General features: G+C 45.6%; 29 non-coding genes and 1 pseudogene across 29 annotated transcripts; all 30 read right to left on the bottom strand.

The window, feature by feature from the left end:
• Nucleotides 1-6,396: 6,396 nt before the first annotated feature.
• On the bottom strand, nt 6,397-6,514 carry LOC130925660 (uncharacterized; annotated as a pseudogene).
• A 318-nt stretch (nt 6,515-6,832) lies between these two features.
• LOC130926090 (5S ribosomal RNA) lies at nt 6,833-6,951 on the bottom strand. The gene has a single exon (XR_009066113.1). It is a non-coding gene; the product is annotated as a 5S ribosomal RNA (ribosomal RNA).
• A 393-nt stretch (nt 6,952-7,344) lies between these two features.
• LOC130924706 (5S ribosomal RNA) lies at nt 7,345-7,463 on the bottom strand. Its single transcript, XR_009065005.1, has one exon. It is a non-coding gene; the product is annotated as a 5S ribosomal RNA (ribosomal RNA).
• Nucleotides 7,464-7,776: 313 nt separating this feature from the next.
• LOC130926089 (5S ribosomal RNA) lies at nt 7,777-7,895 on the bottom strand. The gene has a single exon (XR_009066112.1). It is a non-coding gene; the product is annotated as a 5S ribosomal RNA (ribosomal RNA).
• Nucleotides 7,896-8,198: 303 nt separating this feature from the next.
• On the bottom strand, nt 8,199-8,317 carry LOC130924740 (5S ribosomal RNA). Its single transcript, XR_009065039.1, has one exon. It is a non-coding gene; the product is annotated as a 5S ribosomal RNA (ribosomal RNA).
• A 388-nt stretch (nt 8,318-8,705) lies between these two features.
• On the bottom strand, nt 8,706-8,824 carry LOC130925251 (5S ribosomal RNA). Its single transcript, XR_009065537.1, has one exon. It is a non-coding gene; the product is annotated as a 5S ribosomal RNA (ribosomal RNA).
• A 303-nt stretch (nt 8,825-9,127) lies between these two features.
• On the bottom strand, nt 9,128-9,246 carry LOC130924949 (5S ribosomal RNA). The gene has a single exon (XR_009065244.1). It is a non-coding gene; the product is annotated as a 5S ribosomal RNA (ribosomal RNA).
• Nucleotides 9,247-9,639: 393 nt separating this feature from the next.
• Nucleotides 9,640-9,758, bottom strand: LOC130926088 (5S ribosomal RNA). Its single transcript, XR_009066111.1, has one exon. It is a non-coding gene; the product is annotated as a 5S ribosomal RNA (ribosomal RNA).
• Nucleotides 9,759-10,071: 313 nt separating this feature from the next.
• On the bottom strand, nt 10,072-10,190 carry LOC130925118 (5S ribosomal RNA). Its single transcript, XR_009065406.1, has one exon. It is a non-coding gene; the product is annotated as a 5S ribosomal RNA (ribosomal RNA).
• Nucleotides 10,191-10,503: 313 nt separating this feature from the next.
• LOC130925117 (5S ribosomal RNA) lies at nt 10,504-10,622 on the bottom strand. The gene has a single exon (XR_009065405.1). It is a non-coding gene; the product is annotated as a 5S ribosomal RNA (ribosomal RNA).
• A 313-nt stretch (nt 10,623-10,935) lies between these two features.
• LOC130926087 (5S ribosomal RNA) lies at nt 10,936-11,054 on the bottom strand. The gene has a single exon (XR_009066110.1). It is a non-coding gene; the product is annotated as a 5S ribosomal RNA (ribosomal RNA).
• A 393-nt stretch (nt 11,055-11,447) lies between these two features.
• On the bottom strand, nt 11,448-11,566 carry LOC130924787 (5S ribosomal RNA). Its single transcript, XR_009065086.1, has one exon. It is a non-coding gene; the product is annotated as a 5S ribosomal RNA (ribosomal RNA).
• A 313-nt stretch (nt 11,567-11,879) lies between these two features.
• LOC130926086 (5S ribosomal RNA) lies at nt 11,880-11,998 on the bottom strand. Its single transcript, XR_009066109.1, has one exon. It is a non-coding gene; the product is annotated as a 5S ribosomal RNA (ribosomal RNA).
• A 303-nt stretch (nt 11,999-12,301) lies between these two features.
• On the bottom strand, nt 12,302-12,420 carry LOC130926085 (5S ribosomal RNA). The gene has a single exon (XR_009066108.1). It is a non-coding gene; the product is annotated as a 5S ribosomal RNA (ribosomal RNA).
• Nucleotides 12,421-12,813: 393 nt separating this feature from the next.
• LOC130925262 (5S ribosomal RNA) lies at nt 12,814-12,932 on the bottom strand. Its single transcript, XR_009065547.1, has one exon. It is a non-coding gene; the product is annotated as a 5S ribosomal RNA (ribosomal RNA).
• A 313-nt stretch (nt 12,933-13,245) lies between these two features.
• LOC130926084 (5S ribosomal RNA) lies at nt 13,246-13,364 on the bottom strand. Its single transcript, XR_009066107.1, has one exon. It is a non-coding gene; the product is annotated as a 5S ribosomal RNA (ribosomal RNA).
• Nucleotides 13,365-13,682: 318 nt separating this feature from the next.
• LOC130926083 (5S ribosomal RNA) lies at nt 13,683-13,801 on the bottom strand. The gene has a single exon (XR_009066106.1). It is a non-coding gene; the product is annotated as a 5S ribosomal RNA (ribosomal RNA).
• Nucleotides 13,802-14,194: 393 nt separating this feature from the next.
• Nucleotides 14,195-14,313, bottom strand: LOC130924705 (5S ribosomal RNA). Its single transcript, XR_009065004.1, has one exon. It is a non-coding gene; the product is annotated as a 5S ribosomal RNA (ribosomal RNA).
• Nucleotides 14,314-14,626: 313 nt separating this feature from the next.
• On the bottom strand, nt 14,627-14,745 carry LOC130926082 (5S ribosomal RNA). Its single transcript, XR_009066105.1, has one exon. It is a non-coding gene; the product is annotated as a 5S ribosomal RNA (ribosomal RNA).
• Nucleotides 14,746-15,048: 303 nt separating this feature from the next.
• Nucleotides 15,049-15,167, bottom strand: LOC130924739 (5S ribosomal RNA). Its single transcript, XR_009065038.1, has one exon. It is a non-coding gene; the product is annotated as a 5S ribosomal RNA (ribosomal RNA).
• A 388-nt stretch (nt 15,168-15,555) lies between these two features.
• On the bottom strand, nt 15,556-15,674 carry LOC130925250 (5S ribosomal RNA). Its single transcript, XR_009065536.1, has one exon. It is a non-coding gene; the product is annotated as a 5S ribosomal RNA (ribosomal RNA).
• A 303-nt stretch (nt 15,675-15,977) lies between these two features.
• LOC130924948 (5S ribosomal RNA) lies at nt 15,978-16,096 on the bottom strand. The gene has a single exon (XR_009065243.1). It is a non-coding gene; the product is annotated as a 5S ribosomal RNA (ribosomal RNA).
• Nucleotides 16,097-16,489: 393 nt separating this feature from the next.
• LOC130926081 (5S ribosomal RNA) lies at nt 16,490-16,608 on the bottom strand. The gene has a single exon (XR_009066104.1). It is a non-coding gene; the product is annotated as a 5S ribosomal RNA (ribosomal RNA).
• A 313-nt stretch (nt 16,609-16,921) lies between these two features.
• Nucleotides 16,922-17,040, bottom strand: LOC130925116 (5S ribosomal RNA). The gene has a single exon (XR_009065404.1). It is a non-coding gene; the product is annotated as a 5S ribosomal RNA (ribosomal RNA).
• A 313-nt stretch (nt 17,041-17,353) lies between these two features.
• Nucleotides 17,354-17,472, bottom strand: LOC130925115 (5S ribosomal RNA). The gene has a single exon (XR_009065403.1). It is a non-coding gene; the product is annotated as a 5S ribosomal RNA (ribosomal RNA).
• A 313-nt stretch (nt 17,473-17,785) lies between these two features.
• On the bottom strand, nt 17,786-17,904 carry LOC130926079 (5S ribosomal RNA). Its single transcript, XR_009066102.1, has one exon. It is a non-coding gene; the product is annotated as a 5S ribosomal RNA (ribosomal RNA).
• A 393-nt stretch (nt 17,905-18,297) lies between these two features.
• On the bottom strand, nt 18,298-18,416 carry LOC130924786 (5S ribosomal RNA). Its single transcript, XR_009065085.1, has one exon. It is a non-coding gene; the product is annotated as a 5S ribosomal RNA (ribosomal RNA).
• A 313-nt stretch (nt 18,417-18,729) lies between these two features.
• On the bottom strand, nt 18,730-18,848 carry LOC130926078 (5S ribosomal RNA). The gene has a single exon (XR_009066101.1). It is a non-coding gene; the product is annotated as a 5S ribosomal RNA (ribosomal RNA).
• Nucleotides 18,849-19,241: 393 nt separating this feature from the next.
• LOC130926077 (5S ribosomal RNA) lies at nt 19,242-19,360 on the bottom strand. The gene has a single exon (XR_009066100.1). It is a non-coding gene; the product is annotated as a 5S ribosomal RNA (ribosomal RNA).
• A 318-nt stretch (nt 19,361-19,678) lies between these two features.
• On the bottom strand, nt 19,679-19,797 carry LOC130926076 (5S ribosomal RNA). The gene has a single exon (XR_009066099.1). It is a non-coding gene; the product is annotated as a 5S ribosomal RNA (ribosomal RNA).
• Between the last annotated feature and the right edge of the window lie 285 nt (nt 19,798-20,082).

Below are 20,082 nucleotides of genomic sequence, written 5' to 3'. Positions count from 1 at the left end.
GACACCCTTTGGATCTGAGCAGGAGAGGATGAACGGTGGGGAGGCTGTGGTCGATGTAGGAGAGGTTTCAATACCAGCGGAGCCAACGGTCCTTAATGAGGGGGACGCCTCATTAACTATGCAACCGGTTTTTAATGAGTCTTCAGTTGCCGGTACCGTCACCGAGAACTCTGAAACCGAAATGTCAGCAGCAATGACTATGCCCGACTCACCCTCCTTTTGGCCTGAGGGAGCCCCTCCACCCACCCGTACTGTGAGAATGAGGAAAAGGGCTGCCAGTTTGGAATCAATGCCTTCCTCACCGATCTTCCCATCAGAGGACCGCCTACCACCGGCACCCCCATCCTCACCAGTGTTTCCGGTGAAAAAGGATCCACCTCCTCCTCCTCATTTCCCTGGGGCTTCTGTTAACCCCGCCCCTCCAGAGACAGACACGCCTGTCAAGTTGTACAAGCTTACAAATGATAATAAGATAGTCACAGTGGAAAAGGATACCCCAGAGGCTTCAGAGGCCCCTTCTCTTCCAGCACCTCACTATTGGTCTCCAGTAAAGTTGTTCAAGATTACAAAGTACGGTAAAATCGTTTCCAGGGGCGCTAGAGAGGGCTGGTTAGAGGTTGATGAGTACGATTGTATTAAGAAAACAATCTATTACCTCCTCAATCGCGTGCTATCCAAGTACATCAAAGACGAGTGTTACGGCTGTCAGGTGGGACACCCAAGTCAAAAACAACACGCCTGTCTATATATACCAGAAGACTATTATTTCAGTAATCACTTTCAACGTGTGATCCATCGATTGTATTCGCCTAAGTTCCTGCTGAGTATCCATTTCATCCTAAAGCATCACGGACACGTGGTCGACGCTAAAAAAGTTGAAGCTGCTGCTGAGATTATTCTGCTTGAGCTCGAACAGGAAAAAAATATATTGGACAGACTGTCATCGGTGAACATCGATTCATTTACCTTGGAAATTAAACAAAGCTTGGATCAATACTACTTTGGACAAAGTGCAGAGGATTACCTCTTTGGAGTTTGAAGATGGGAAACCTCATCTCGGGGCTAGCCGAGCAAGACCATTAAACCGGAACCTTCTTGAGGCTCAGGTTTCTTCTGGAATCTCTCCAAGACGCGTCCTGCAACATCCGTCGCTATGTTTTTAGCCGCTGTCTGAAGGTGAGGCTTCGCCATGCTAAAACCCTTCCTTAGTAGAGGACTTACAAAACGGAACAGCTTAGCAAAGATGGAGCCCAGCCCCCGCCCATATTGAACAGGTGTCCCATGAAAACCAGGTAATGAACCGCCAGCTTGACTTTCGTAGTAGTCCACAAACCGGTAGAGATCCGGATGTGTCGCTAGCACTACCATCTTCGTCGAGGTCTAAAATGTAATATAACGATAACTTTCCCGTACTTAAATTCTACAGGTTTATTCTGATCGGTCTTGACTTCAATTGCTATGTCTTCAATATGCTTTCTGTTAACTGGGACGTAACGAGCCGGGTTAAATGTTACATTAACAACGTCCTTGTATTTCCCTGTCACGGGGATTGTCCTCAGTAGCGGTGCGAGCGCGTCTCCGACCAGCTGGTGTTGTATCACATCAGTGTAAATGTAAAAATGGTACAGACCCGCTTTTATATCGGCTGCGTGGGGGGCTGCTTGCCAGTGGGGTTCAAAGGAATACCACTCATTTTCCTCTAGACCGAATATATAGGATAAGGGAGGTTTAAGTTTTATTTTGTAATGTCCGCTTCCTTTGAAATAAAATCTACCTATGCGAGAGTTGTAAAAAATCTCTGCATTGTCAAGATTTTCCCGTAAAACTGCCTCTAAGGCCGATCCGATTTCCTCACAAGTTTTGTAATATCCTTCAGGAATCTGTAGAGTTGTAATAGGATATTGTTTTCTATCATATTCTCTTGACGTTGATGAGCCATCGGCACAATGTAGGCATTCGATTGCTGTCGTGTGTTCAGGACTATTGTACCATGTGTGTGGATAAGATAACTCTGATAACCCAACCTCCCATTCCCCATCAAGATCAATGTGCTGAGCCAGGTTTACTCTGAATCGGGAAATTGAATTGTCTGTGAAGATCTTGGAGCTGGCATTGGAAGGCAATGTCATGTAAAACCCTTCCGTTAGATTCGGGTTCATGATGGCGAATGAGTGTCAATATGCCGGCTAATTTGAATTTATATGTCCACGACTTGGTCTGCCGGTACCCAAGTGTCAAATTTCTCAGGCCAACCCTTCCATCGAATAAGAAATTGTCTTACGCCACCTACCACGCGTTTTTTCAGGATTTTTTCAACTTTAAAAAAATGGTCTTTTGTTATCTTCACTTTCTGGAGTTCGGATTCATAAAAGGAACCTTTTATCAACTCCTTGTCATAATCTTGTAGTTTGTAAACTGGTGGGGTCCGTGGCAAGCATTCCTTTATAGTAAATAATTCATCCGTATAGCTCTGTTCATATTTCTTGTCGAATACACCTCTCAGTTTTGATATTCTTACTATATCGCCTACTTTAAACTTCATTTTTATTTTAGTGCGACTTTGGCATGGGAAATTATCGTATAAGTTCCGAAATACCTGAGGGCTAGTCTCGTCATTCACCTGATTAGGTTTCATTTTAATACTCGAATGATAGCTATCATTATAACTCGTTACTAAGTCTTGTACAACATCGACATAACGACGTGTATTTTTAGCTGTAAAATATCGCCACATTCTCGTTTTCAAAGTCCTGTTGAATCTTTCCACGACCGAAGCTTTCAAATCGCTGGCTGTTGCAAAATGAGTAATTTTGTGTTTTTTCATCAACTTTTGGAAAGTAAGGTTAAAAAATTCTTTTCCATCGTCAGTTTGGAGCTTCCGTGGTACGCCGCTCTCTATGAGTACAGATTCGAACGCTTTAACCACTTCGTTAGCTTTCTTATTTTTCAAGACTCTTACATAGGCCTTTTTAGAAAACATGTCGATGACTGTTAACAGATATTTAAACTGATCGTTGAACTCTGCTAAGTTTTGAAGGTCACAAAGGTCAGCTTGAAACTGATTCAGAGCTTTCGAGACAAAAACCCTATTCCTGGGAAATTTAACTCTAGCAGGTTTATGCAGGCTATATGTGTCCTCGCCTGCTAAAAAATCCTTGACTTCATCGCGTTTAATTTTTTTCCCCGTTTCATCTTCTAGACCGCGACGCAATCTTTCCACACCCCCGAAACTAGCAGGGTGGGTCGTGTCAAAGTATAGTGCCTTCATGCGCCTCTTCAGAGCCATGTTGGAAAATGAATCAGACTTGTAATACTCTGCAGTTTTATACACGTATTTTTCCATTAATTTTTTTTTTATTTGATACATGGAGAGAAAGGTAAAACACATGTCAGTTACATATCATTACTCAAAAAGAAACAAATCAGGAGATATAATTAAAAAAAAAAAGAAAAGCAAATCAGGAGATATTACTCAAAAAGGAAGCAAATCATGTGAAAATGAGGTTGGAGATCTTGTTTAAGGCCTTAGGTCGGACTTTTATCTGCATTACACTTTCAATACCGGCCAATTCTGAGGGTATGTCAACAGGATAGTTGTTCTTGAGACAATATTTGACAGAGTCGGCAAATAAGGTAATAATTGTCATTGCTTGACCAAAAGTGGCTTTGGACTTCCAGGTGTCTATTATTTCTCCACATGTTTGAGATAGACATACGGCTGATATACATGTATCACGGTTACAGTCTGTTTCGCAGGCACAGACTGCACTTATTTTTACACACCACTTTACAAAAGTTCCCCAAGCTCTATTGAACAGCATATAGGACAAGGGTCTTACTCGCCTCATTTGCAACAACATTCGCTCCACTTCTTCATCTATAGCGGAGTCAGGTTCATAATGAATGGTTCTGTCCAAAATGGCCTTCAGATTACCCGCTGTGACATCTACCTCTGTTGTACTCCCGAGGCACTCCTCCAATTCCCTCAAAGTCTCAAGAATGTCCTTGAAATTACACGTTGTAAGATGCTCCTCGGCTAGCCCCGAGATGAGGTTTCCCATCTTCAAACTCCAAAGAGGTAATCCTCTGCACTTTGTCCAAAGTAGTATTGATCCAAGCTTTGTTTAATTTCCAAGGTAAATGAATCGATGTTCACCGATGACAGTCTGTCCAATATATTTTTTTCCTGTTCGAGCTCAAGCAGAATAATCTCAGCAGCAGCTTCAACTTTTTTAGCGTCGACCACGTGTCCGTGATGCTTTAGGATGAAATGGATACTCAGCAGGAACTTAGGCGAATACAATCGATGGATCACACGTTGAAAGTGATTACTGAAATAATAGTCTTCTGGTATATATAGACAGGCGTGTTGTTTTTGACTTGGGTGTCCCACCTGACAGCCGTAACACTCGTCTTTGATGTACTTGGATAGCACGCGATTGAGGAGGTAATAGATTGTTTTCTTAATACAATCGTACTCATCAACCTCTAACCAGCCCTCTCTAGCGCCCCTGGAAACGATTTTACCGTACTTTGTAATCTTGAACAACTTTACTGGAGACCAATAGTGAGGTGCTGGAAGAGAAGGGGCCTCTGAAGCCTCTGGGGTATCCTTTTCCACTGTGACTATCTTATTATCATTTGTAAGCTTGTACAACTTGACAGGCGTGTCTGTCTCTGGAGGGGCGGGGTTAACAGAAGCCCCAGGGAAATGAGGAGGAGGAGGTGGATCCTTTTTCACCGGAAACACTGGTGAGGATGGGGGTGCCGGTGGTAGGCGGTCCTCTGATGGGAAGATCGGTGAGGAAGGCATTGATTCCAAACTGGCAGCCCTTTTCCTCATTCTCACAGTACGGGTGGGTGGAGGGGCTCCCTCAGGCCAAAAGGAGGGTGAGTCGGGCATAGTCATTGCTGCTGACATTTCGGTTTCAGAGTTCTCGGTGACGGTACCGGCAACTGAAGACTCATTAAAAACCGGTTGCATAGTTAATGAGGCGTCCCCCTCATTAAGGACCGTTGGCTCCGCTGGTATTGAAACCTCTCCTACATCGACCACAGCCTCCCCACCGTTCATCCTCTCCTGCTCAGATCCAAAGGGTGTCCAAACGGTGGCTATACGGCGAGCTGGTTTACGAGTTTGCATCTTTTTCCACGAGGTATTGTAGATGGCTCAGTTGCTACTCTGGTGTGAGGTGAAAAGTCTCTGATGACCATGAAATATACTCAATAGGGGCACAGAGGGGTGCGGTCTTAGGGTTTTTTTTCTCCCTAGAGGCGTGGTTAGACAAACGTCAACGCCTTTTTCACGCCCACCACATTATGCCATAGGCGAGAACTGTGATAGAGGGCGGAGATTCTCGGTGAGTATTCAGACATCGCTTCACTCCAGTCTGCTAGCGGGACCGAAAGGATCTTGTTGAAGACGCCACATTCGCTGTTAAATGATTCTAAGAGGAAATTCAACTCATCCTGATCAATGCTTTCGCCATCCTCTTTTTCCATACCGTCTTGTGAAACAATCTTCACCCTGTAGAACAACTGACCGCCTTTGGAGCTACTGGAAAGCCAAACGATGCTTAGATCTTCCCAGACATCTGATGACTTCAGGCATTTTTGCAGCACTTCAGGTATGAGATCATTTATTACTCCCCAGTCGTTTGAATTCAGTATGGCTACTTCAGAAGGTTGTATACGAACGTCGTCCTCTTTACTGTAAAAATTCAGCTCCCCCATCAGATAGTTAAATCTGAACCCCCATGATCCTGTGTCAGATAGCGGTCTGTTCACCTCCAATTCCTCATTTGGTGGATATTGCACACGTCGTAAGTACATCTGAGTTTTGTTGAGTCCCCCCGCATTAGCATCAGACCAACCGCGGCTAATGCTTACACACGTCTCGTTGATCATGGTTGATCTTTCCTCGTTGCCACTCATTGAAAAAATGTTCACTTAGCAATGCTACAAAACTAGCCTACACGCAGACCACACCCATCCAAATCCCATGGTTCTTAGGGGTTTTGTTCAGACATGCCTGGACATGCCTGGACATGCCTGGACACGTTCCCCCTTCTCACCCACACTTTCCCATAACCCCCCTTGTTTCCCAACAGGTACGGGTCAAAGGGCACATCGCTTTCACCAGACATCCGGACATGCCTGGACACACATCCCTTCTCACCCACACTTTCCCATAACCCCTCCTTGTTTCCCTACAGGTACAGGTCAAAGGGCAACATCGGGTAATCCCTAACCTGAGGGGGGTGACAGGTGGGGGTCAAAGGTCAACCCATCAATCAAAGGTTAAAAGGTCAACCTGTCAATCAAAGGTCAAAGGTAGGGTCATAAATCATCATAAATCAACGCCCACATTCCTGAGTGAAGATAACCGCATTATCCTACTCTCTCACCTGGTATTCCCAGGCGGTCTCCCATCCAAGTACTAACCAGGCCCGACCCTGCTTAGCTTCCGAGATCAGACGAGATCGGGCGTTCTCAGGGTAGTATGGCCGTAAGCTGGCAAAATTTGTGAAATATAGCTATACAAAAGGCGAAGGAGATGTGTTCTGGTACAAAAGACGAACCAGTTCAGTTCAGTTCAGTTCAGTCAGGTTCCCTGAGGGAAATTAGATTTCAAGTGGTCTGGTCATCTCGTGCTGTCAATGGCAGCTAACGAGGTAATCACCATTTAAAACGCACAGAGTTGGGTGAAAACGAGAGCTGCAAACTCAACCCAATGTGAGCTCCAACCACAAAACTAACAAGACAGTACATCGACCTCAGTTGATACCAACAAGATCTGTCTGTTCTTTCTTTGTCATGAAATAAACCAAAAAGCTTACAGCACCTGGTATTCCCAGGCGGTCTCCCATCCAAGTACTAACCAGGCCCGACCCTGCTTAGCTTCCGAGATCAGACGAGATCGGGCGTTCTCAGGGTAGTATGGCCGTAAGCTGGCAAAGCTTGTGAAATATCGCTATACAAAAGGCGAAGGAGATCTGATCGGGCGTTCTCAGGGTAGTATGGCCGTAAGCTGGCAAAATTTGTGAAATATAGCTATACAAAAGGCGAAGGAGATCTGTTCTGGTACAAAAGACGAACCAGTTCAGTTCAGTTCAGTCAGGTTCCCTGAGGGAAGTTAGGTTTCAAGTGGTCTGGTCATCTCGTGCTGTCAATGGCAGCTAACGAGGTAATCACCATCTAAAACGCACAGAGTTGGGTGAAAACGAGAGCTGCAAACTCAACCCGATGTGAGCTCCAACCACAAAACTAACAAGACAATACATCGACCTCAGTTGATACCAACAAGATCTGTCTGTTCTTTCTTTTTAATGAAATAAACCAAAAAGCTTACAGCACCTGGTATTCCCAGGCGGTCTCCCATCCAAGTACTAACCAGGCCCGACCCTGCTTAGCTTCCGAGATCAGACGAGATCGGGCATTCTCAGGGTAGTATGGCCGTAAGCAGGCAAAATTTGTGAAATTTAGCTATACAAAAGGCGAAGGAGATGTGTTCTGGTACAAAAGACGAACCAGTTCAGTTCAGTTCAGTCAGGTTCCCTGAGGGAAGTTAGGTTTCAAGTGGTCTGGTCATCTCGTGCTGTCAATGGCAGCTAACGAGGTAATCACCATCTAAAACGCACAGAGTTGGGTGAAAACGAGAGCTGCAAACTCAACCAAATGTGAGCTCCAACCACAAAACTAACAAGACAGTACATTGACCTCAGTTGATACCAACAAGATCTGTCTGTTCTTTCTTTGTCATGAAATAAACCAAAAAGCTTACAGCACCTGGTATTCCCAGGCGGTCTCCCATCCAAGTACTAACCAGGCCCGACCCTGCTTAGCTTCCGAGATCAGACGAGATCGGGCGTTCTCAGGGTAGTATGGCCGTAAGCTGGCAAAACTTGTGAAATATAGCTATACAAAAGGCGAAGGAGATCTGTTCTGGTACAAAAGATGAACCAGTTCAGTAAGGTTCCCTGAGTGAAATTAGGTTTCAAGTGGTCTGGTCATCTCGTGCTGTCAATGGCAGCTAACGAGGTAATCACCATTTAAAACGCACAGAGTTGGGTGAAAACGAGAGCTGCAAACTCAACCCGATGTGAGCTCCAACCACAAAACTAACAAGACAGTACATCGACCTCAGTTGATACCAACAAGATCTGTCTGTTCTTTCTTTTTAATGAAATAAACCAAAAAGCTTACAGCACCTGGTATTCCCAGGCGGACTCCCATCCAAGTACTAACCAGGCCCGACCCTGCTTAGCTTCCGAGATCAGACGAGATCGGGCGTTCTCAGGGTAGTATGGCCGTAAGCTGGCAAAGCTTGTGAAATATCGCTATACAAAAGGCGAAGGAGATCTGATCGGGCGTTCTCAGGGTAGTATGGCCGTAAGCTGGCAAAATTTGTGAAATATAGCTATACAAAAGGCGAAGGAGATCTGTTCTGGTACAAAAGACGAACCAGTTCAGTTCAGTCAGGTTCCCTGAGGGAAGTTAGGTTTCAAGTGGTCTGGTCATCTCGTGCTGTCAATGGCAGCTAACGAGGTAATCACCATTTAAAACGCACAGAGTTGGGTGAAGACGAGAGCTGCAAACTCAACCCGATGTGAGCTCCAACCACAAAACTAACAAGACAGTACATCGACCTCAGTTGATACCAACAAGATCTGTCTGTTCTTTCTTTGTCATGAAATAAACCAAAAAGCTTACAGCACCTGGTATTCCCAGGCGATCTCCCATCCAAGTACTAACCAGGCCCGACCCTGCTTAGCTTCCGAGATCAGACGAGATCGGGGATTCTCAGGGTAGTATGGCCGTAAGCTGGCAAAACTTGTGAAATATAGCTATACAAAAGGCGAAGGAGATCTGTTCTGGTACAAAAGATGAACCAGTTCAGTAAGGTTCCCTGAGTGAAATTAGGTTTCAAGTGGTCTGGTCATCTCGTGCTGTCAATGGCAGCTAACGAGGTAATCACCATTTAAAACGCACAGAGTTGGGTGAAAACGAGAGCTGCAAACTCAACCCGATGTGAGCTCCAACCACAAAACTAACAAGACAGTACATCGACCTCAGTTGATACCAACAAGATCTGTCTGTTCTTTCTTTTTAATGAAATAAACCAAAAAGCTTACAGCACCTGGTATTCCCAGGCGGTCTCCCATCCAAGTACTAACCAGGCCCGACCCTGCTTAGCTTCCGAGATCAGACAAGATCGGGCGTTCTCAGGGTAGTATGGCCGTAAGCTGGCAAAGCTTGTGAAATATCGCTATACAAAAGGCGAAGGAGATCTGATCGGGCGTTCTCAGGGTAGTATGGCCGTAAGCTGGCAAAATTTGTGAAATATAGCTATACAAAAGGCGAAGGAGATCTGTTCTGGTACAAAAGACGAACCAGTTCAGTTCAGTTCAGTCAGGTTCCCTGAGGGAAGTTAGGTTTCAAGTGGTCTGGTCATCTCGTGCTGTCAATGGCAGCTAACGAGGTAATCACCATTTAAAACGCACAGAGTTGGGTGAAAACGAGAGCTGCAAACTCAACCCAATGTGAGCTCCAACCACAAAACTAACAAGACAATACATTGACCTCAGTTGATACCAACAAGATCTGTCTGTTCTTTCTTTGTCATGAAATAAACCAAAAAGCTTACAGCACCTGGTATTCCCAGGCGGTCTCCCATCCAAGTACTAACCAGGCCCGACCCTGCTTAGCTTCCGAGATCAGACGAGATCGGGCGTTCTCAGGGTAGTATGGCCGTAAGCTGGCAAAATTTGTGAAATATAGCCATACAAAAGGCGAAGGAGATCTGTTCTGGTACAAAAGACGAACCAGTTCAGTTCAGTTCAGTCAGGTTCCCTGAGGGAAGTTAGGTTTCAAGTGGTCTGGTCATCTCGTGCTGTCAATGGCAGCTAACGAGGTAATCACCATCTAAAACGCACAGAGTTGGGTGAAAACGAGAGCTGCAAACTCAACCAAATGTGAGCTCCAACCACAAAACTAACAAGACAGTACATTGACCTCAGTTGATACCAACAAGATCTGTCTGTTCTTTCTTTGTCATGAAATAAACCAAAAAGCTTACAGCACCTGGTATTCCCAGGCGGTCTCCCATCCAAGTACTAACCAGGCCCGACCCTGCTTAGCTTCCGAGATCAGACGAGATCCGGCGTTCTCAGGGTAGTATGGCCGTAAGCTGGCAAAATTTGTGAAATATAGCTATACAAAAGGCGAAGGAGATCTGTTCTGGTACAAAAGACGAACCAGTTCAGTTCAGTTCAGTCAGGTTCCCTGAGGGAAGTTAGGTTTCAAGTGGTCTGGTCATCTCGTGCTGTCAATGGCAGCTAACGAGGTAATCACCATTTAAAACGCACAGAGTTGGGTGAAAACGAGAGCTGCAAACTCAACCCAATGTGAGCTCCAACCACAAAACTAACAAGATAGTACATTGACCAGGGTTGATACCAACAAGATCTGTCTGTTCTTTCTTTGTCATGAAATAAACCAAAAAGCTTACAGCACCTGGTATTCCCAGGCGGTCTCCCATCCAAGTACTAACCAGGCCCGACCCTGCTTAGCTTCCGAGATCAGACGAGATCCGGCGTTCTCAGGGTAGTATGGCCGTAAGCTGGCAAAATTTGTGAAATATAGCTATACAAAAGGCGAAGGAGATCTGTTCTGGTACAAAAGACGAACCAGTTCAGTTCAGTTCAGTCAGGTTCCCTGAGGGAAGTTAGGTTTCAAGTGGTCTGGTCATCTCGTGCTGTCAATGGCAGCTAACGAGGTAATCACCATTTAAAACGCACAGAGTTGGGTGAAAACGAGAGCTGCAAACTCAACCCAATGTGAGCTCCAACCACAAAACTAACAAGATAGTACATTGACCAGGGTTGATACCAACAAGATCTGTCTGTTCTTTCTTTGTCATGAAATAAACCAAAAAGCTTACAGCACCTGGTATTCCCAGGCGGTCTCCCATCCAAGTACTAACCAGGCCCGACCCTGCTTAGCTTCCGAGATCAGACGAGATCGGGCGTTCTCAGGGTAGTATGGCCGTAAGCTGGCAAAACTTGTGAAATATCGCTATACAAAAGGCGAAGGAGATCTGATCGGGCGTTCTCAGGGTAGTATGGCCGTAAGCTGGCAAAATTTGTGAAATATAGCTATACAAAAGGCGAAGGAGATCTGTTCTGGTACAAAAGACGAACCAGTTCAGTTCAGTTCAGTCAGGTTCCCTGAGGGAAGTTAGGTTTCAAGTGGTCTGGTCATCTCGTGCTGTCAATGGCAGCTAACGAGGTAATCACCATCTAAAACGCACAGAGTTGGGTGAAAACGAGAGCTGCAAACTCAACCCGATGTGAGCTCCAACCACAAAACTAACAAGACAATACATCGACCTCAGTTGATACCAACAAGATCTGTCTGTTCTTTCTTTTTAATGAAATAAACCAAAAAGCTTACAGCACCTGGTATTCCCAGGCGGTCTCCCATCCAAGTACTAACCAGGCCCGACCCTGCTTAGCTTCCGAGATCAGACGAGATCAGGCGTTCTCAGGGTAGTATGGCCGTAAGCTGGCAAAATTTGTGAAATATAGCTATACAAAAGGCGAAGGAGATCTGTTCTGGTACAAAAGACGAACCAGTTCAGTTCAGTTCAGTCAGGTTCCCTGAGGGAAGTTAGGTTTCAAGTGGTCTGGTCATCTCGTGCTGTCAATGGCAGCTAACGAGGTAATCACCATCTAAAACGCACAGAGTTGGGTGAAAACGAGAGCTGCAAACTCAACCAAATGTGAGCTCCAACCACAAAACTAACAAGACAGTACATTGACCTCAGTTGATACCAACAAGATCTGTCTGTTCTTTCTTTGTCATGAAATAAACCAAAAAGCTTACAGCACCTGGTATTCCCAGGCGGTCTCCCATCCAAGTACTAACCAGGCCCGACCCTGCTTAGCTTCCGAGATCAGACGAGATCGGGCGTTCTCAGGGTAGTATGGCCGTAAGCTGGCAAAGCTTGTGAAATATAGCTATACAAAAGGCGAAGGAGATCTGTTCTGGTACAAAAGATGAACCAGTTCAGTAAGGTTCCCTGAGTGAAATTAGGTTTCAAGTGGTCTGGTCATCTCGTGCTGTCAATGGCAGCTAACGAGGTAATCACCATTTAAAACGCACAGAGTTGGGTGAAAACGAGAGCTGCAAACTCAACCCGATGTGAGCTCCAACCACAAAACTAACAAGACAGTACATCGATCTCAGTTGATACCAACAAGATCTGTCTGTTCTTTCTTTTTAATGAAATAAACCAAAAAGCTTACAGCACCTGGTATTCCCAGGCGGTCTCCCATCCAAGTACTAACCAGGCCCGACCCTGCTTAGCTTCCGAGATCAGACGAGATCGGGCGTTCTCAGGGTAGTATGGCCGTAAGCTGGCAAAGCTTGTGAAATATCGCTATACAAAAGGCGAAGGAGATCTGATCGGGCGTTCTCAGGGTAGTATGGCCGTAAGCTGGCAAAATTTGTGAAATATAGCTATACAAAAGGCGAAGGAGATCTGTTCTGGTACAAAAGACGAACCAGTTCAGTTCAGTTCAGTCAGGTTCCCTGAGGGAAGTTAGGTTTCAAGTGGTCTGGTCATCTCGTGCTGTCAATGGCAGCTAACGAGGTAATCACCATTTAAAACGCACAGAGTTGGGTGAAAACGAGAGCTGCAAACTCAACCCAATGTGAGCTCCAACCACAAAACTAACAAGACAATACATTGACCTCAGTTGATACCAACAAGATCTGTCTGTTCTTTCTTTGTCATGAAATAAACCAAAAAGCTTACAGCACCTGGTATTCCCAGCCGGTCTCCCATCCAAGTACTAACCAGGCCCGACCCTGCTTAGCTTCCGAGATCAGACGAGATCGGGCGTTCTCAGGTTAGTATGGCCGTAAGCTGGCAAACTTTGTGAAATATAGCTATACAAAAGGCGAAGGAGATCTGTTCTGGTACAAAAGACGAACCAGTTCAGTTCAGTTCAGTCAGGTTCCCTGAGGGAAGTTAGGTTTCAAGTGGTCTGGTCATCTCGTGCTGTCAATGGCAGCTAACGAGGTAATCACCATCTAAAACGCACAGAGTTGGGTGAAAACGAGAGCTGCAAACTCAACCAAATGTGAGCTCCAACCACAAAACTAACAAGACAGTACATTGACCTCAGTTGATACCAACAAGATCTGTCTGTTCTTTCTTTGTCATGAAATAAACCAAAAAGCTTACAGCACCTGGTATTCCCAGGCGGTCTCCCATCCAAGTACTAACCAGGCCCGACCCTGCTTAGCTTCCGAGATCAGACGAGATCGGGCGTTCTCAGGGTAGTATGGCCGTAAGCTGGCAAAATTTGTGAAATATAGCTATACAAAAGGCGAAGGAGATGTGTTCTGGTACAAAAGACGAACCAGTTCAGTTCAGTTCAGTTCAGTCAGGTTCCCTGAGGGAAATTAGATTTCAAGTGGTCTGGTCATCTCGTGCTGTCAATGGCAGCTAACGAGGTAATCACCATTTAAAACGCACAGAGTTGGGTGAAAACGAGAGCTGCAAACTCAACCCAATGTGAGCTCCAACCACAAAACTAACAAGACAGTACATCGACCTCAGTTGATACCAACAAGATCTGTCTGTTCTTTCTTTGTCATGAAATAAACCAAAAAGCTTACAGCACCTGGTATTCCCAGGCGGTCTCCCATCCAAGTACTAACCAGGCCCGACCCTGCTTAGCTTCCGAGATCAGACGAGATCGGGCGTTCTCAGGGTAGTATGGCCGTAAGCTGGCAAAGCTTGTGAAATATCGCTATACAAAAGGCGAAGGAGATCTGATCGGGCGTTCTCAGGGTAGTATGGCCGTAAGCTGGCAAAATTTGTGAAATATAGCTATACAAAAGGCGAAGGAGATCTGTTCTGGTACAAAAGACGAACCAGTTCAGTTCAGTTCAGTCAGGTTCCCTGAGGGAAGTTAGGTTTCAAGTGGTCTGGTCATCTCGTGCTGTCAATGGCAGCTAACGAGGTAATCACCATCTAAAACGCACAGAGTTGGGTGAAAACGAGAGCTGCAAACTCAACCCGATGTGAGCTCCAACCACAAAACTAACAAGACAATACATCGACCTCAGTTGATACCAACAAGATCTGTCTGTTCTTTCTTTTTAATGAAATAAACCAAAAAGCTTACAGCACCTGGTATTCCCAGGCGGTCTCCCATCCAAGTACTAACCAGGCCCGACCCTGCTTAGCTTCCGAGATCAGACGAGATCGGGCATTCTCAGGGTAGTATGGCCGTAAGCAGGCAAAATTTGTGAAATTTAGCTATACAAAAGGCGAAGGAGATGTGTTCTGGTACAAAAGACGAACCAGTTCAGTTCAGTTCAGTCAGGTTCCCTGAGGGAAGTTAGGTTTCAAGTGGTCTGGTCATCTCGTGCTGTCAATGGCAGCTAACGAGGTAATCACCATCTAAAACGCACAGAGTTGGGTGAAAACGAGAGCTGCAAACTCAACCAAATGTGAGCTCCAACCACAAAACTAACAAGACAGTACATTGACCTCAGTTGATACCAACAAGATCTGTCTGTTCTTTCTTTGTCATGAAATAAACCAAAAAGCTTACAGCACCTGGTATTCCCAGGCGGTCTCCCATCCAAGTACTAACCAGGCCCGACCCTGCTTAGCTTCCGAGATCAGACGAGATCGGGCGTTCTCAGGGTAGTATGGCCGTAAGCTGGCAAAACTTGTGAAATATAGCTATACAAAAGGCGAAGGAGATCTGTTCTGGTACAAAAGATGAACCAGTTCAGTAAGGTTCCCTGAGTGAAATTAGGTTTCAAGTGGTCTGGTCATCTCGTGCTGTCAATGGCAGCTAACGAGGTAATCACCATTTAAAACGCACAGAGTTGGGTGAAAACGAGAGCTGCAAACTCAACCCGATGTGAGCTCCAACCACAAAACTAACAAGACAGTACATCGACCTCAGTTGATACCAACAAGATCTGTCTGTTCTTTCTTTTTAATGAAATAAACCAAAAAGCTTACAGCACCTGGTATTCCCAGGCGGACTCCCATCCAAGTACTAACCAGGCCCGACCCTGCTTAGCTTCCGAGATCAGACGAGATCGGGCGTTCTCAGGGTAGTATGGCCGTAAGCTGGCAAAGCTTGTGAAATATCGCTATACAAAAGGCGAAGGAGATCTGATCGGGCGTTCTCAGGGTAGTATGGCCGTAAGCTGGCAAAATTTGTGAAATATAGCTATACAAAAGGCGAAGGAGATCTGTTCTGGTACAAAAGACGAACCAGTTCAGTTCAGTCAGGTTCCCTGAGGGAAGTTAGGTTTCAAGTGGTCTGGTCATCTCGTGCTGTCAATGGCAGCTAACGAGGTAATCACCATTTAAAACGCACAGAGTTGGGTGAAGACGAGAGCTGCAAACTCAACCCGATGTGAGCTCCAACCACAAAACTAACAAGACAGTACATCGACCTCAGTTGATACCAACAAGATCTGTCTGTTCTTTCTTTGTCATGAAATAAACCAAAAAGCTTACAGCACCTGGTATTCCCAGGCGATCTCCCATCCAAGTACTAACCAGGCCCGACCCTGCTTAGCTTCCGAGATCAGACGAGATCGGGGATTCTCAGGGTAGTATGGCCGTAAGCTGGCAAAACTTGTGAAATATAGCTATACAAAAGGCGAAGGAGATCTGTTCTGGTACAAAAGATGAACCAGTTCAGTAAGGTTCCCTGAGTGAAATTAGGTTTCAAGTGGTCTGGTCATCTCGTGCTGTCAATGGCAGCTAACGAGGTAATCACCATTTAAAACGCACAGAGTTGGGTGAAAACGAGAGCTGCAAACTCAACCCGATGTGAGCTCCAACCACAAAACTAACAAGACAGTACATCGACCTCAGTTGATACCAACAAGATCTGTCTGTTCTTTCTTTTTAATGAAATAAACCAAAAAGCTTACAGCACCTGGTATTCCCAGGCGGTCTCCCATCCAAGTACTAACCAGGCCCGACCCTGCTTAGCTTCCGAGATCAGACAAGATCGGGCGTTCTCAGGGTAGTATGGCCGTAAGCTGGCAAAGCTTGTGAAATATCGCTATACAAAAGGCGAAGGAGATCTGATCGGGCGTTCTCAGGGTAGTATGGCCGTAAGCTGGCAAAATTTGTGAAATATAGCTATACAAAAGGCGAAGGAGATCTGTTCTGGTACAAAAGACGAACCAGTTCAGTTCAGTTCAGTCAGGTTCCCTGAGGGAAGTTAGGTTTCAAGTGGTCTGGTCATCTCGTGCTGTCAATGGCAGCTAACGAGGTAATCACCATTTAAAACGCACAGAGTTGGGTGAAAACGAGAGCTGCAAACTCAACCCAATGTGAGCTCCAACCACAAAACTAACAAGACAATACATTGACCTCAGTTGATACCAACAAGATCTGTCTGTTCTTTCTTTGTCATGAAATAAACCAAAAAGCTTACAGCACCTGGTATTCCCAGGCGGTCTCCCATCCAAGTACTAACCAGGCCCGACCCTGCTTAGCTTCCGAGATCAGACGAGATCGGGCGTTCTCAGGGTAGTATGGCCGTAAGCTGGCAAAATTTGTGAAATATAGCCATACAAAAGGCGAAGGAGATCTGTTCTGGTACAAAAGACGAACCAGTTCAGTTCAGTTCAGTCAGGTTCCCTGAGGGAAGTTAGGTTTCAAGTGGTCTGGTCATCTCGTGCTGTCAATGGCAGCTAACGAGGTAATCACCATCTAAAACGCACAGAGTTGGGTGAAAACGAGAGCTGCAAACTCAACCAAATGTGAGCTCCAACCACAAAACTAACAAGACAGTACATTGACCTCAGTTGATACCAACAAGATCTGTCTGTTCTTTCTTTGTCATGAAATAAACCAAAAAGCTTACAGCACCTGGTATTCCCAGGCGGTCTCCCATCCAAGTACTAACCAGGCCCGACCCTGCTTAGCTTCCGAGATCAGACGAGATCCGGCGTTCTCAGGGTAGTATGGCCGTAAGCTGGCAAAATTTGTGAAATATAGCTATACAAAAGGCGAAGGAGATCTGTTCTGGTACAAAAGACGAACCAGTTCAGTTCAGTTCAGTCAGGTTCCCTGAGGGAAGTTAGGTTTCAAGTGGTCTGGTCATCTCGTGCTGTCAATGGCAGCTAACGAGGTAATCACCATTTAAAACGCACAGAGTTGGGTGAAAACGAGAGCTGCAAACTCAACCCAATGTGAGCTCCAACCACAAAACTAACAAGATAGTACATTGACCAGGGTTGATACCAACAAGATCTGTCTGTTCTTTCTTTGTCATGAAATAAACCAAAAAGCTTACAGCACCTGGTATTCCCAGGCGGTCTCCCATCCAAGTACTAACCAGGCCCGACCCTGCTTAGCTTCCGAGATCAGACGAGATCCGGCGTTCTCAGGGTAGTATGGCCGTAAGCTGGCAAAATTTGTGAAATATAGCTATACAAAAGGCGAAGGAGATCTGTTCTGGTACAAAAGACGAACCAGTTCAGTTCAGTTCAGTCAGGTTCCCTGAGGGAAGTTAGGTTTCAAGTGGTCTGGTCATCTCGTGCTGTCAATGGCAGCTAACGAGGTAATCACCATTTAAAACGCACAGAGTTGGGTGAAAACGAGAGCTGCAAACTCAACCCAATGTGAGCTCCAACCACAAAACTAACAAGATAGTACATTGACCAGGGTTGATACCAACAAGATCTGTCTGTTCTTTCTTTGTCATGAAATAAACCAAAAAGCTTACAGCACCTGGTATTCCCAGGCGGTCTCCCATCCAAGTACTAACCAGGCCCGACCCTGCTTAGCTTCCGAGATCAGACGAGATCGGGCGTTCTCAGGGTAGTATGGCCGTAAGCTGGCAAAACTTGTGAAATATCGCTATACAAAAGGCGAAGGAGATCTGATCGGGCGTTCTCAGGGTAGTATGGCCGTAAGCTGGCAAAATTTGTGAAATATAGCTATACAAAAGGCGAAGGAGATCTGTTCTGGTACAAAAGACGAACCAGTTCAGTTCAGTTCAGTCAGGTTCCCTGAGGGAAGTTAGGTTTCAAGTGGTCTGGTCATCTCGTGCTGTCAATGGCAGCTAACGAGGTAATCACCATCTAAAACGCACAGAGTTGGGTGAAAACGAGAGCTGCAAACTCAACCCGATGTGAGCTCCAACCACAAAACTAACAAGACAATACATCGACCTCAGTTGATACCAACAAGATCTGTCTGTTCTTTCTTTTTAATGAAATAAACCAAAAAGCTTACAGCACCTGGTATTCCCAGGCGGTCTCCCATCCAAGTACTAACCAGGCCCGACCCTGCTTAGCTTCCGAGATCAGACGAGATCAGGCGTTCTCAGGGTAGTATGGCCGTAAGCTGGCAAAATTTGTGAAATATAGCTATACAAAAGGCGAAGGAGATCTGTTCTGGTACAAAAGACGAACCAGTTCAGTTCAGTTCAGTCAGGTTCCCTGAGGGAAGTTAGGTTTCAAGTGGTCTGGTCATCTCGTGCTGTCAATGGCAGCTAACGAGGTAATCACCATCTAAAACGCACAGAGTTGGGTGAAAACGAGAGCTGCAAACTCAACCAAATGTGAGCTCCAACCACAAAACTAACAAGACAGTACATTGACCTCAGTTGATACCAACAAGATCTGTCTGTTCTTTCTTTGTCATGAAATAAACCAAAAAGCTTACAGCACCTGGTATTCCCAGGCGGTCTCCCATCCAAGTACTAACCAGGCCCGACCCTGCTTAGCTTCCGAGATCAGACGAGATCGGGCGTTCTCAGGGTAGTATGGCCGTAAGCTGGCAAAGCTTGTGAAATATCGCTATACAAAAGGCGAAGGAGATCTGATCGGGCGTTCTCAGGGTAGTATGGCCGTAAGCTGGCAAAATTTGTGAAATATAGCTATACAAAAGGCGAAGGAGATCTGTTCTGGTACAAAAGACGAACCAGTTCAGTTCAGTTCAGTCAGGTTCCCTGAGGGAAGTTAGGTTTCAAGTGGTCTGGTCATCTCGTGCTGTCAATGGCAGCTAACGAGGTAATCACCATCTAAAACGCACAGAGTTGGGTGAAAACGAGAGCTGCAAACTCAACCAAATGTGAGCTCCAACCACAAAACTAACAAGACAGTACATTGACCTCAGTTGATACCAACAAGATCTGTCTGTTCTTTCTTTGTCATGAAATAAACCAAAAAGCTTACAGCACCTGGTATTCCCAGGCGGTCTCCCATCCAAGTACTAACCAGGCCCGACCCTGCTTAGCTTCCGAGATCAGACGAGATCGGGCGTTCTCAGGGTAGTATGGCCGTAAGCTGGCAAAATTTGTGAAATATAGCTATACAAAAGGCGAAGGAGATGTGTTCTGGTACAAAAGACGAACCAGTTCAGTTCAGTTCAGTTCAGTCAGGTTCCCTGAGGGAAATTAGATTTCAAGTGGTCTGGTCATCTCGTGCTGTCAATGGCAGCTAACGAGGTAATCACCATTTAAAACGCACAGAGTTGGGTGAAAACGAGAGCTGCAAACTCAACCCAATGTGAGCTCCAACCACAAAACTAACAAGACAGTACATCGACCTCAGTTGATACCAACAAGATCTGTCTGTTCTTTCTTTGTCATGAAATAAACCAAAAAGCTTACAGCACCTGGTATTCCCAGGCGGTCTCCCATCCAAGTACTAACCAGGCCCGACCCTGCTTAGCTTCCGAGATCAGACGAGATCGGGCGTTCTCAGGGTAGTATGGCCGTAAGCTGGCAAAGCTTGTGAAATATCGCTATACAAAAGGCGAAGGAGATCTGATCGGGCGTTCTCAGGGTAGTATGGCCGTAAGCTGGCAAAATTTGTGAAATATAGCTATACAAAAGGCGAAGGAGATCTGTTCTGGTACAAAAGACGAACCAGTTCAGTTCAGTTCAGTCAGGTTCCCTGAGGGAAGTTAGGTTTCAAGTGGTCTGGTCATCTCGTGCTGTCAATGGCAGCTAACGAGGTAATCACCATCTAAAACGCACAGAGTTGGGTGAAAACGAGAGCTGCAAA

This window comes from Corythoichthys intestinalis, chromosome 11 (genome assembly GCF_030265065.1).
Source record: "Corythoichthys intestinalis isolate RoL2023-P3 chromosome 11, ASM3026506v1, whole genome shotgun sequence".
Lineage (NCBI taxonomy): Eukaryota > Metazoa > Chordata > Actinopteri > Syngnathiformes > Syngnathidae > Corythoichthys > Corythoichthys intestinalis.
The sequence above is the reverse complement of the archived record's forward strand: the minus strand, read 5'-3'. Positions and strand labels throughout refer to the sequence as shown.